The sequence below is a fragment of the Meriones unguiculatus genome, chromosome 7, assembly GCF_030254825.1.
Source record: "Meriones unguiculatus strain TT.TT164.6M chromosome 7, Bangor_MerUng_6.1, whole genome shotgun sequence".
Classification (NCBI taxonomy): Eukaryota; Metazoa; Chordata; class Mammalia; order Rodentia; family Muridae; genus Meriones; species Meriones unguiculatus.
In genome coordinates, this window is record NC_083355.1 from 122299696 (window position 1) to 122311926 (window position 12231).

The 12231-nt window shown below is 36.3% G+C and overlaps 1 pseudogene; it reads left to right on the top strand.

Moving 5' to 3' along the window:
* The first annotated feature begins 448 nt into the window (after nt 1-448).
* LOC110543276 (peptidyl-prolyl cis-trans isomerase D-like) overlaps nt 449-12231 on the top strand; it is a 38910-nt pseudogene continuing 27127 nt past the window's right edge.

Genomic DNA, 12231 nt, shown 5'->3' on the forward strand with positions numbered 1-12231 from the left:
TTAACCATATACTTTGATGATTTTATCTTGTGTATTTTAAATGATTTCCCCAAGATTATAAACCAATATTGTGTTTGATTGGGATCATTGCTAGATTGGTTGGTTCTAAGGTTTCCATATTAAATATTTTTTTTCCTCAGGGTCTCCAGTGGTCGTTGTGTTTCTATTTAACAGAACATGTTCAACTAGAACCAAACTGCTTAAAATTTATGGAGAGACTGTCCATGATCCAGGCCCAAAATGACTGACCCTGTAGACTTCACATTATAATAGAAAGAAACAATGAATAAATGAGTAGATCATTCAGTTTATTATATGTGTTATCTTGGAGAAATGTGAGTGTACTGAGAAATGAAGGTATAGTGAAAGCTCAAGGTAGAGTTTGAATCCCTCTCGAACATGAAGATCCTCCATCCTGGTGTCCTACTTCCCAGCACCTGCAGTGAAGATGCTATATCCATCCCAGGCAGCCAAGCTCTCCAACACCAGGAAACAGCTGGTCTTCTTTGATGTGGATATTGGTGGGGAACTGAGTTGGTCAAATTGTTTTAAATTGTTTGCAGATATTGTTCCCAAAACCGCAGAAAATTTTCATGCACTGTGTACAGGAGAAAAAGGCACTGGATCCACAACTGGGAAACCTCTCCATTTTAAAAGGTGCCCTTTCCTCCAAATTACTAAGACATTTATGATTTGAGTGAAAACGTCTCAAATCAGAATGGGACAGATGGAGAAAGTATTTATGGTGAAAATTTTGAAGATGAAAATTATCATTATAAGCATGATTGGGAAGGTTTACTGAGCATGGCAAATGAAGGCACCAATACAAATGGTTCTCAGTTTTGTTTAGGTTTCATTTTGTTTTGTTTTCACAACAGTTTCAACTCCTCATCTGGATTGGAAACATGTGGTATTTGGTCAAGTAATTAAAGGACTAGGGGTATCAAGGATATTTGAAAATGTAAAAGTGAGTGATGAAAAACCTGCCAAACTGTGTGTTATTACAGAATATAGAGAATTGAAAGTAGGGAATGATTGGGGACTATTCCCTGAAATGGCTCTGGTGATAATCCAGATTTCCCTGAAGATACAGATATAGATTTAAAAGATGTAGATAAAATTTATTAATAGTTGAAGACATAAAAAACATTGAAAATATTTTTTCAAGTCTCAGAACTGGGAAATGGCTATTTAAAAAATATGTGACGAATTTTTATGTATGTGGATAGTCCAAAGGCTATTAGTGAAGAAGCAGATACATCCAAATTTCTACCTATGATAGCCTTAAGTTGTGTTCTGAATATTGGTGCTTGTAAATTGAAGATGTCAGATTGGCAGGGAGCAATTGACAGTTGTTTGAAGATTCTTGAAATGGACTCATCAAATATTGCAAAGCACAAGGATGGCAAGGATTAAAAGAATATGATCAAGCATTGGCCGATCTTAAGACGGTTAAGAGATAGCCTCAAGAGACAAAGCTATCCAGGTAGAAATGCTTAAAGTCAAACAAATGATAAAGGCACAGAAAGATAAATAGAAGGCAATGTACACACACAAAAAAAAAATGTTTGGTTAATAAGGATTTGACTTTGCTTAAATATTATATATTGACTATATAAAAGATAATGTAAGATACTCTCTGATCCTTGATGTTTCCTTTGATTCTTCGTCATTGTTTACATAGAAGTGCTGACATTGGTTTCTTCTTAATAAAGTGTTATGAAATACAGTGAATCTCATTTTAGAAACTTTCTGTCTGTATTTTTACCAAGAATGGTACCTGGCCAATGTTTAAACTGTAAATTTAAAGTCTCACTAAGTTGTAGGCTTTGTGGATCATCTTGCCCAGTAGTTCTTAACATGTGGGTCCATTGGTTCAAAACAGTATCAAAATTATAGCTACAAAGTAGCAATAACAATAATTTTATGGTTGGTGGTTACCACAACATGAGGAACTGTACTAAAGGGTTGCAATATTAGGGAGGTTGAAACCCACTCATCTAACCAGTCACAATTATGTGCATAACCAGTGGGTATGGCTGTGTTTCAATAAAACTTCATTCAGTGTTGAAAACAAAATAATGGAGATTCAAGTATTTGGGAACTGGTTGTTTCTAAGTTCATTCAGAATTTGTTAATCAATACTCTATATGGGGAACAATTTACTCCACCAAAACACAGTGCTTTTGTGGTATGAAATCAGATAGCCCTTCCTTAATTTTGAAGTTATTTTAGTTAGTATATACTTGCCTAAACTTTCAACAAGGTTATGCTATAGCATTATTTATGATTTTAGCTTATCATAGGCCAAATTCTGCCGTAGAATCTCCAGAACTCCCAAATTATCATTATTTTAAGGTAATAGATATTAAAACACAATTTTATGACTACAAAGTTTTATGAATTTCAACAAACTCACCATTTCTCAACAACTATAGTATGTTTCAGACATTTCTGTGGGCCACTGAATTTTATTTATTAAATCCATGTTTCTTATATCACCCCATAAACTCCTGGCTCTGGCTATTGTTTCTAGTCTCTGTGGTTTATTTTTTTTTTCAGGATGTCACAATTTAGAATCATATAGTATATAGATTTTTCTGACTGGCTTCTTTCAATTGAGATATCTAAAGAGTCACCTACATCATTTTATACCTCACCAACTGTAGGAGTTAATTGAATTGGCTGGGCTTTAGGATGCCAAGATAATTTATGTAAACTTATTCTGGATAGGCCTATGAAAGTATTTGATGGAAATATTAATGACTGAATAAATAGATTAAGTAAAGAAGATTTCTCCTCAGATATAGGTACTTCTCATGCAGTAGTTGAAGCTCTAGACAGATGTGAAAGCCTAACCCTGTCATCAGTAAGAAAAAAGTCCTATCTGTCTGCTTTGACCTGAGATATCACTCATTTCTAGATTCCAACTCTAGCCAGCTCTCTCCAGCCTGGAACCTGGCAGTAGCAGATCACAGGATACTTCTCTGTTGGTCTTAAGTCATTTCAATGTACTTTTAAAATTTGTTTTCTATGTATGCAAATGATGTGCTAAATTTTAAATATTTACTTGCCATAAGTGTATCTCCTTTGGTGAAATGTCCCTTTATATCTCTTGCCCAATCTCTAATTCTGCTGTCTACTTACTGTTTAGCCTTAAAAGTTATTAATATACTTTAGCTTGAATTTCTTATTACTTGTAAATATTAGAGTATATGCTGTTTAATGTCTTTATTACACTAGAATATTAAGCACACATGCATAATGTCTAACTTCCCAGTTTTCAGATTTAAAATAATATACAACAACAGTATTGTGATTTTTAAGAGACGCATTGACAATAACAAATTTTATAGATAGTTTTTTCAATAATAAGAATGATGGGCCACATATATACCATTTTTGAGCATATGACCAATGGATTTGATGTCTACAAATACTTATTCCTTGCTTCTCTATTCATCATAGCTAAGAGATTGAAACAAAATAAACATTCAACTGATTAATGAATAATAAAACATTACTAACTCCCAATCTTAAGATGTGAGTACATAGCCCAGAGTAACTGCAAAGACTGAGATAGTAAAAATGGACCATTGTGATGAGAAGGAGGGAGGAGCAACAGAGAGAAGAATAAGCAGGGTGTATGTGCTCTGAAGACAAAAATGGAGTAAAGGGAATAAATAGAAGAAGGTTAAAACAACAGTAGGGATGTCTGAAAGTCATAAGGAATCATATTACTAACTGCCTAAAAATACCTATAATAAAATAAGGTGGTATATAAATATGTATATATAGTTGAAATGAAAATCTTCCATCTTTAGCAACAGTGTTACCCCAAGAGCCAAGACCATCTAACACCAAGCATGACAAGTCCTCTTTTGAGTTGTTGGTCAAAATTGTCAAGAGACTTCCCAAACATTACAAGTTATTAATATTATCCTAGGTTTCCCCCCAAGATATAAAATAAGTTTCTACTGCTGAAGACATCATGCACTTCAAACATAGGGACCAGAAGCCCCTAGGCTGGTTTTGACTTGAAAGCCTCCTTCCTGAGGACTAGCTTTCATGGTACTAGAAAACACAATACAAATGTCCAAAGGAGCAAAGAACCAAAGAATCAACCAACAGTCTTACGTCGCTTTGATGCCTATGAATACCAACAATGATCAACATGGAATTATAACTCTAAGAAGGCATTAATGGGATTCTGTTCAGGAAGTTGTCTCCTGTGCTAATGAGTCCAGACTCTTCCCCACTTTTTCTTCTAACCGATCTAGTGTATCTGGTTTTATGTTGAGATCTTTGTCCACTTGGACTTTAGTTTTGTGCAGGGTGATAAATATGGATCTATTTTCATTTTTTTCTGCATGTAGACATCCAGTTGGAGCAGCACCATTTGTTGAAGATGCTGTCTTTTTTCCATTGAATGGTTTTGGCTTCTTTGTCGAAAATCAAGTATTCATAGGTGTTTGGGTTTATTTCTGGGTCTTCTATTCGGTTCCATTGATCCACCTTTCTGCTTCTATGCCAATACCATGCTGTTTTTATTACTATTTCTCTGTAGTACAACTTGATATCAGGGATGGCGATGCCTCCAGATGTTCTGTTGTTGTACAGGATCATTTTGGAAATTCTGCAGTGTATCAGTGTGTCAAAGCAGATGCGGAGACTCAAAACCAAACCTTGGGCAGAGTGCAGAGAATCATATGAAAGAAAGGGGAGTTAGTATAACCTAGAGAGGACAAGAGCTCCACAAGAACAAAATATGTCAAGGCACGGGGGTGCTCTATGAGACTGTTACTCCAACCAAGGACCATGTATGGATATAACCTAGAACCCCTGCTCAGATGTAGCCCATGGTAGCTCAGTAACCAAGTGGGTTATCTGGTAAGGGGAACAAGAACTATTTCTGACATGAATTCAAAGACTGGCTTCTTTACTCCTCCCTCCACCCCCGAGGGAGGAACAGTCTTGCTAGGCCACAGAGGAGAACATGGCAGCCAGTCCTAGAGATAGCTGGTAAGCTAGGGTCAGATGGAAGGGGAGGAGGACCTCCCCTAGCAGTGGTCTTGGAAAGGGGCAGGGAAGAGATGAGGGAGAGGGGGTAAGATTGGGAGGGAATGAGGGAGGGGGCTATGCCTGGGATGCAAAGTAAATAACCTGTGATTAATTCAAAAAAATAAAAATTTAAAAAAGACATTACTGGCACTCATAATTTGGTGGTAACTAACATCTCTTTAATTGGACCTAATAGCAGCTCAACAAGAGGCAAAACATGCCTCATATTAGAAATTATCCAATTACCCAGGGATAATGAAGTCATAGATCTTAGGTGAAAACCTACATCCCTGATTTCATTCTAAATATTTGCCTTATACCCACATCTAAGTGTAGCTTATAAGTGTAGCTTTCATCAAGAAGCCTCTTTGCATCAGACATAAACCATTTCAGAAAATCAACAGATTAAAATGCAAAGCTATGGAGCCTGCTTCCAATTGACTTACTTCTAACACAACTCTTGCACCTAAGGATCAGGGATCCATTGCAAAAGGGATGCATGCGAAAGCTAGAGCAACAGAGTTTGTTGTAAAATTGTGTCTCCTAGAAATGTCAGAAGCTACTCCTGTGAATTCTCACCAGCAAGCATTTCCATACATGACCTGAACAAGGATGACACCAATAGATGTGCTAACATGGATTGGAGAAAAGCTCATGAGGTCTCAAGTATATATTAAAAAAAAAAAACTATAAGAAATTAAGAAATGCTGAGAATAAAAAAAAAGTCTTCCCTCAGGGAAGAGATTGGTTATCTAATAACAACTGGTCATCTATGAAAACAATATAGACAAGTAACATTACACACACAGTACAGGTTGTAGTTATATATTTATGAGTATGTGAGTGTGTGAGTGTGTATGTGTGTGCATATGTGTAACACTTAAAGAAAAAAAATTTGAACAAGAGCAAGAAGGAGTATCTGGGGAGTTTTGGAGAGAAGAAAGAGAAAGTGAAATGATGTGATTATATTAATCCCAAAATATTTAAAAATAAAAAGAATTATGGACAAAGACACTAATATTGAATCTTCTTTGTTCCTTTTTTTGTTTGTTTGTTTTTTTCTGTGTCCCCACATGTTTTCAAGTACCCAAGGGAAGAGGAATTTCTGGAAAATTAAAGTTAGATATCATATAGATGAAGAAGCTGGTGCATATTGGTCCTGGAGGAAGATAACAAAGTCTTTCCTGTTGACTCAGAATTGTGGTCTACTTAGTTGTTGCTCATAACACTTGGAATTCAAAATAGTGAAAAATCATTGTATCATATCATAAATGCATCATATAAAAACTAAAGCTGGAATTATATGCAGCATATTGTTTTCCTTTAAGTCTCAAATGAATTTTAGTTTTTTTTTATTTCAATAAATCAAGAAATTTTAACCAATTTAGTTACTCTCTAGGACCAATCTAGAGAGTAACTAAATTGGTTTAAAAAAAACTTTTTTTTTGGATGTGAAGGAGAGTTTTCTATTTTTTCATTTAAAACATGCTCTGCACCTATTGCCTGCTTTTGGATTACTTTTTCCTGGCTGGACTGCCTTGTCTGGCTTCAGTGGAATAAGGTTCACTTAGCCCTGATGTGACTTGATGTGCTGGGTTGTTAGGGGGTAGGGGAAGGCCCTTTTCTGAGCAAAAGGGGAGGGAGGAAAGAGGGAAGAGGGTGGAAGAGCAGGACAGGAAAGAGAGGAGGAAGAACCTAAGACTGGAATGTAAAATAAAAACATATCAATATAAAACATCAGTATAATAAAACAGGAAAGAATATAAGAATATCATGTAGAAAATATATAGAATTTTTAGGAGAAAAGATAGATTATTGAATCTATTCTTCAACTATAAAACCATTCTCATTCTAAAATATTTGAATTCATTGATTTAGAATTCTGTATACTGATACAAAAATAAGTTTATTTTTGATACATGGGTATAGAATTTTATGTATTGATTCAAATATATGTGTGTATGTTTCTACTCTGGAATGAGCTATTGGACCTATATAACTCATTTAAAAATGTAAGGTTTACTTCTAGTCCTTTATAAAACTGCTATTACAAACAGCCAGCCCTGATGAGACTTGATAGACTAAAGTCAGATAGAAAGGGAGGAGATTTTCCCTAACAGTGGGCTTGTGAAGGGGTACAGAGGGAGAAGAGGGAGGGTGGGTGGAACTGGGAGGAGATGAAGGAGGAGGCTTCAGCTGGGATATTAAGTGAATAAATAATAAACAAACAAATAAATAATTTTTTTAAAAGTTCAGGATAATTAACTTATACAAGTTAATGGTTAATCAATCAGACTCATGATCACATCAGATACTAGTTTAGTTTATAACAGAAATATACATCCTGGGTTGAACAGAAAGTAAATATATAGAAACAAGCAACCTTTGCTTATTTACATTTATGATACATATATATATATATATAGAGAGAGAGATGATTATACACTATGTAAATATAAATGTAGATAGATGATAGATAGATAGATAGATAGATAGATAGATAGATAGATAGATAGATGGTTCAGAAAAACTTCCCAGACCTACAGAAAATTGAGTTTAAAGATGTTTTTATTAATTTAAGGCCTTTTTGATATGTCAGCTTTGGGAAACACCCCCAGCCTGCCTCAATAAAGATTATAAGCATCTCAAAATAATCTTTTGGAGGTAGCTTCATTGATGGCAAGCTAGCCACTGGGCAAAAATGCTCAGCTCTCTCTGTAGACAATATGTTGTCAAAACTGAAAAGACTTGGGCACAGGCCAAGTTGACTACTAAGCTCTGCCTTGACAGAGTAAGCAAGTCCTTCATATTTCCTCCTTCACAATTATGTCTGCCACATATACTGGGCCAGAAGGCTGAAGATGATGCTCCAATGTTATAAAGAGAGAATGGGTGACTGACCAGGTACTAAACTGTCTCTGTGATCTCTTAGTTTTGGAATCTGCTTACCTGCACTTCCCATCATTTCCTTGCAAAATTCATTATTTCCTTGTTATTAATTACTGGGTAGTATTCCATTGTGTATGTACCATAATTTCTGTATCTATTCCTCAGTTGAGGGACATCCGGGTTCTTCCCACATTCTGGCTATTACGAATAAAGCTGCTACAAACATCACTAAACAAATATCCTTGTTGTGTACTTGAGCATATTTTGGATATATGCCTAGGAGTGGTATAGCTGGATCTTGAAGAAGCATTATTCCTAATTGTCTGAGAAAGGGTCAGATTGATTTCCAAAGTGGTTGTACAAGTTTACATTCCCACCAGCAGTGGAGGAGGGTTCCCCTTTCTCCACATCCTCTCCAGCATGTGTTGTCACTTGAGTTTTTGAACTTAGCCATTCTGATGGGTGTAAGGTGAAATCTTTGGGTCATTTAGATTTGCATTTCCCTGACGACTAAGGACGTTGAGCATTTCTTTAAGTGTTTCTCTACCATTTGATATTCCTCTATTGAGAATTCTCTGTTTAGCTCTTTACCCCATTTTTTATTTTTTTTAATTTTATTTTTTCTTATCAGTTACATTTTATTAACTCTGTATCCCAGCCGTATCCCGCTCCCTCATTCCCTCCCAATCCCACCCTCCCTCCCTCATCTCCACCATGCCCCTTTCCAAGTCCACTGATAGAGGGGGACCTCCTCCCCATTCATCCGACCCTGTTTTATCAGGTATCTTCAGGACTGGCTGCAAAGCCCTCCTCTGTGGCCTAACAGGACTGCTCCTCCTTTGGGGGGTGGGGAGGTCAAAGAGCCAGCCATTGAGTTCCTGTTAGAAATAGTCCTTGTTCCCCTCACTTTGGGAGACCAATCGGTTACTGAGCTATCACAGGCTACATCTGAGCAGAGGTTCTAGGTTATATCCATACATGGTCCATGATTGAATGTCAGTCTCAGAAAAGACCCTGTGCCCAGATATATTTGGTCCTTGTGGAGCTCCTATCCTTTCCCCATCATACTAACTCCCCTTCTTTCATATGATTCCTTGTACTCTGCTGAAGGTTTGGTCATGAGTCTTTGTATCTGCTTTGAAAACACTGCTAGTTAGAGTCTTTCAGATGCCTTCAGTAGACTCCTTCATACGTTCAATGCACATCCCATCTGTCTTTCTAAACGAGGATTGGTCATCTTACCCTATGTCTGCTCTCTTGATTATCTTTTTTAGGTGTATAGATTTCATTATGTTTATCATATCTTATAGGTCTATATAAGTGTGTATATACTGTGTTTGTCTTTCTCCTTCTGGGATATTTCACTCAGAATGATCTTTTCTAGATCCCACCATTTGCCTGCAAATTTCATGATTTCCTCGTTTTTGATTGCTGAGTAGTATTCCATTGTGTAAAAATACCACAATTTCTGTACCCATTCCTCTGTTGATGGACATCTGGGTTGTTTCCAAGTTCTGGCTATTACAAATAAAGCTGCTATAAAAATGGTTGAGCAAGTATCCCTTTTGTGTACTTGAGCAAAGTTTGGGTATATACCTAGCAGTGGTATAGCTGGGTCTTGAGGAAGCACTATTCCTAATTGTCTTAGAAAGCGCCAGATAGATTTCCATAGTGGTTGTACCAGTTTACATTCCCACCAGCAGTGGAGGAGGGTTCCCCTTTCTTCACAACCTCTCCAGCATGTGTTGTCACTTGAGTTTTTCATCTTGGCCATTCTGATGGGTGTAAGGTGAAATCTCAGGGTTGTTTTGATTTGCATTTCCCTGATGGCTAATGAGGTTAAGCATTTCTTTAAGTGTTTCTCTGCCATTCGATATTCCTCTATTGAGAATTCTCTGTTTAGCTCTCTTCCCCATTTTTTAATTGGATTACTTGGTTTGCTGCTTCTCAGCTTTAGTTCTTTGTATATACTGGATATTAGTCCTCTGTCAGATAAAGAGTTAGTGAAGATTCTTTCCCAATCTGTAGCTTTTCAGTTTCATGAGGTCCCATTTATTGATTGTTGTTCTTAGAGCCTGTGCTGTTGGTGTTCTGTTCAGGAAGTTGTCTCCTGTGCCAATGAGTTCTAGGCTGTTCCCCACTTTTTCTTCTAACAGATTTAGAGTACCTGGTTACCTCATTTTTTAATTGGATTACTTGATTTGTTGCTTTTTACATTCTTGAGTTCTTTGTATATTCTGGATATTAGCCCTCTGTCAGATGTAGGGTGAAGATCCTTTCCCAATCTATAGGCTGTCGTTTTGTTCTGACCACAGTGTCTTTTGCTTTACAAAAGTTTTCAGTTTCATGAGGTCCCATTTATTGATTGTTGATCTTAGAGCCTGTGTTGTTGGTGTTCTGTTCAGGAAGTTGTCTCTTGTGCCAATGAATCAAGGCTCTTTCCCCCTTTTTCTTCTAACAGGTTTAGTGTGTCTAGTTTTATGTTGAGGTCTTTGGTCCACTTGGACTTTAGTTTTGTGCAGGGTGGTAAATATGGATCTATTTTTATTTTTCTACATGTTAGACCAGCACTATTTGTTGAAGATGCTATCTTTTTTTTTTTTTTCCGTCATATGGGTTTTGGATTCTTTGTCAAAAATCAAGTTCATAGGTGTGTGGGTCTACTTCTGGGTCTTCTATTTGATTCCACTGAGCAACCATTCTGTTTCTATGCCAGTACCATGCAGTTTTTATTACTATTGCTCTATAGTATAGCTTGAGATCAGGGATGGAGATACATCCAGATGATCTGTTGTTGTACAGGATTGTTTTAGCAACTCTGGGTGTTTTTGTTTGTTTGTTTGTTTTGTTTTTTGTTTTTTGTTCTTTTGTCTTTCCATATGAAATTGAGAATTGTTCTTCCAAGTTCTGTAAAGAATTGTGTTTGTATTTTGATGGGAATTGCATTCACTCTGTAGATTTCTTTTGGTGGGATGGCCATTTTCACTATGTTAATTCTACAGATCTCTGAGCATGGGAGATCTTTCCATTTTCTCACACCTTCCTCAGTTTCTTTCATAAGACACTTGAAGTTTTTTTTTTTCAAACAGGTCTTTCACTTGATTGGTTAGAGTCACACGAAGGTATTTTATGTTATTAGTGGCTATTGTAAAGGTTGTTTCTCTAATTTCTTTCTCAGTCCTTTTGTTTTTCATATATTAATTTTTTTTTGTCAACTCTTATTTTCTACTACTTTCCTTTTTGGAATATTGTATTTGGTGCTCATATTTTGTCATAATTATAACTGAACTTCTAGAAAAATAGATAAAATAGTTTTAGATAATGGTTCAATAATTAGTGTTATACTAAGTTCCTTCCTATTATCATGATAAACACCATGACCATAACCAACTTAGTGAGGAAAAGATTTGTCTGGCTTATTCCTATTTATAGGCCATCTGTGTGGGAAGTGAGGGCAGGAACTCAGGCAGGAGCAGAGGCAGGAAACACTGAAGAGCATTCTTTACTGGCTCACTCCCTCTGGCTTGCTCAGCTTCCTCTTTTCTACAGTCCAGGGCCACATGCCTAGGGACAGCACCAGTAGTCTTCTGGGCCCTCCTACGAATTAAAAAAATGCTTCACTGACATAGCTATAGAGCAATCTAATCAAGGGACTACTTCAGTCAAGGTCCCTCTTCCCAGGTTTTCCTTAGTTTGTGTCAAGTTGATAACTAAAGCTATCACAGTTGCATTCTAAAATTAAATCTTCATAGAATTCCATTAAAAATCCCTATTCTCTTGAAATTGTTGCTCCCTAAGGGATCAGTACCGGTGGATTTAGCTTTATATTCATATGCTAGAAGCGTAACTTCTAGCTACACTCTCTATTTTTATCTGCACTGCGTGTGCTTCTAAGAAACATTTTTTTTTTCTACTAATGACCTCATCCAAACTATTCTAACAAAGTTTTCCTCCTGTTTCTCATTTTCATAGATGAGTATCAACACCAAATCCTGGCATTAAAATCACACAATAATATAGAATTTCCCCTCTCTTTCACCATTTGTATATTCAGATCTTTTGCAATCTTCAATTAGTTAATTAGTTTATACACATTCATTCATTTGATCTTCAATGAATGATTAACTGATGGAAAGGGAAATAAGGGCAGCTTGGTCCCTAACCTCATGAAGAAAAAGATTGAAGATTATGTCTAAATTTTTTGTATTCTTTATGTGATATTTCTGTGAGAACTCAACTGGAAACATAGGTAAAACTATTTTATAAATTGTGTGGCACACC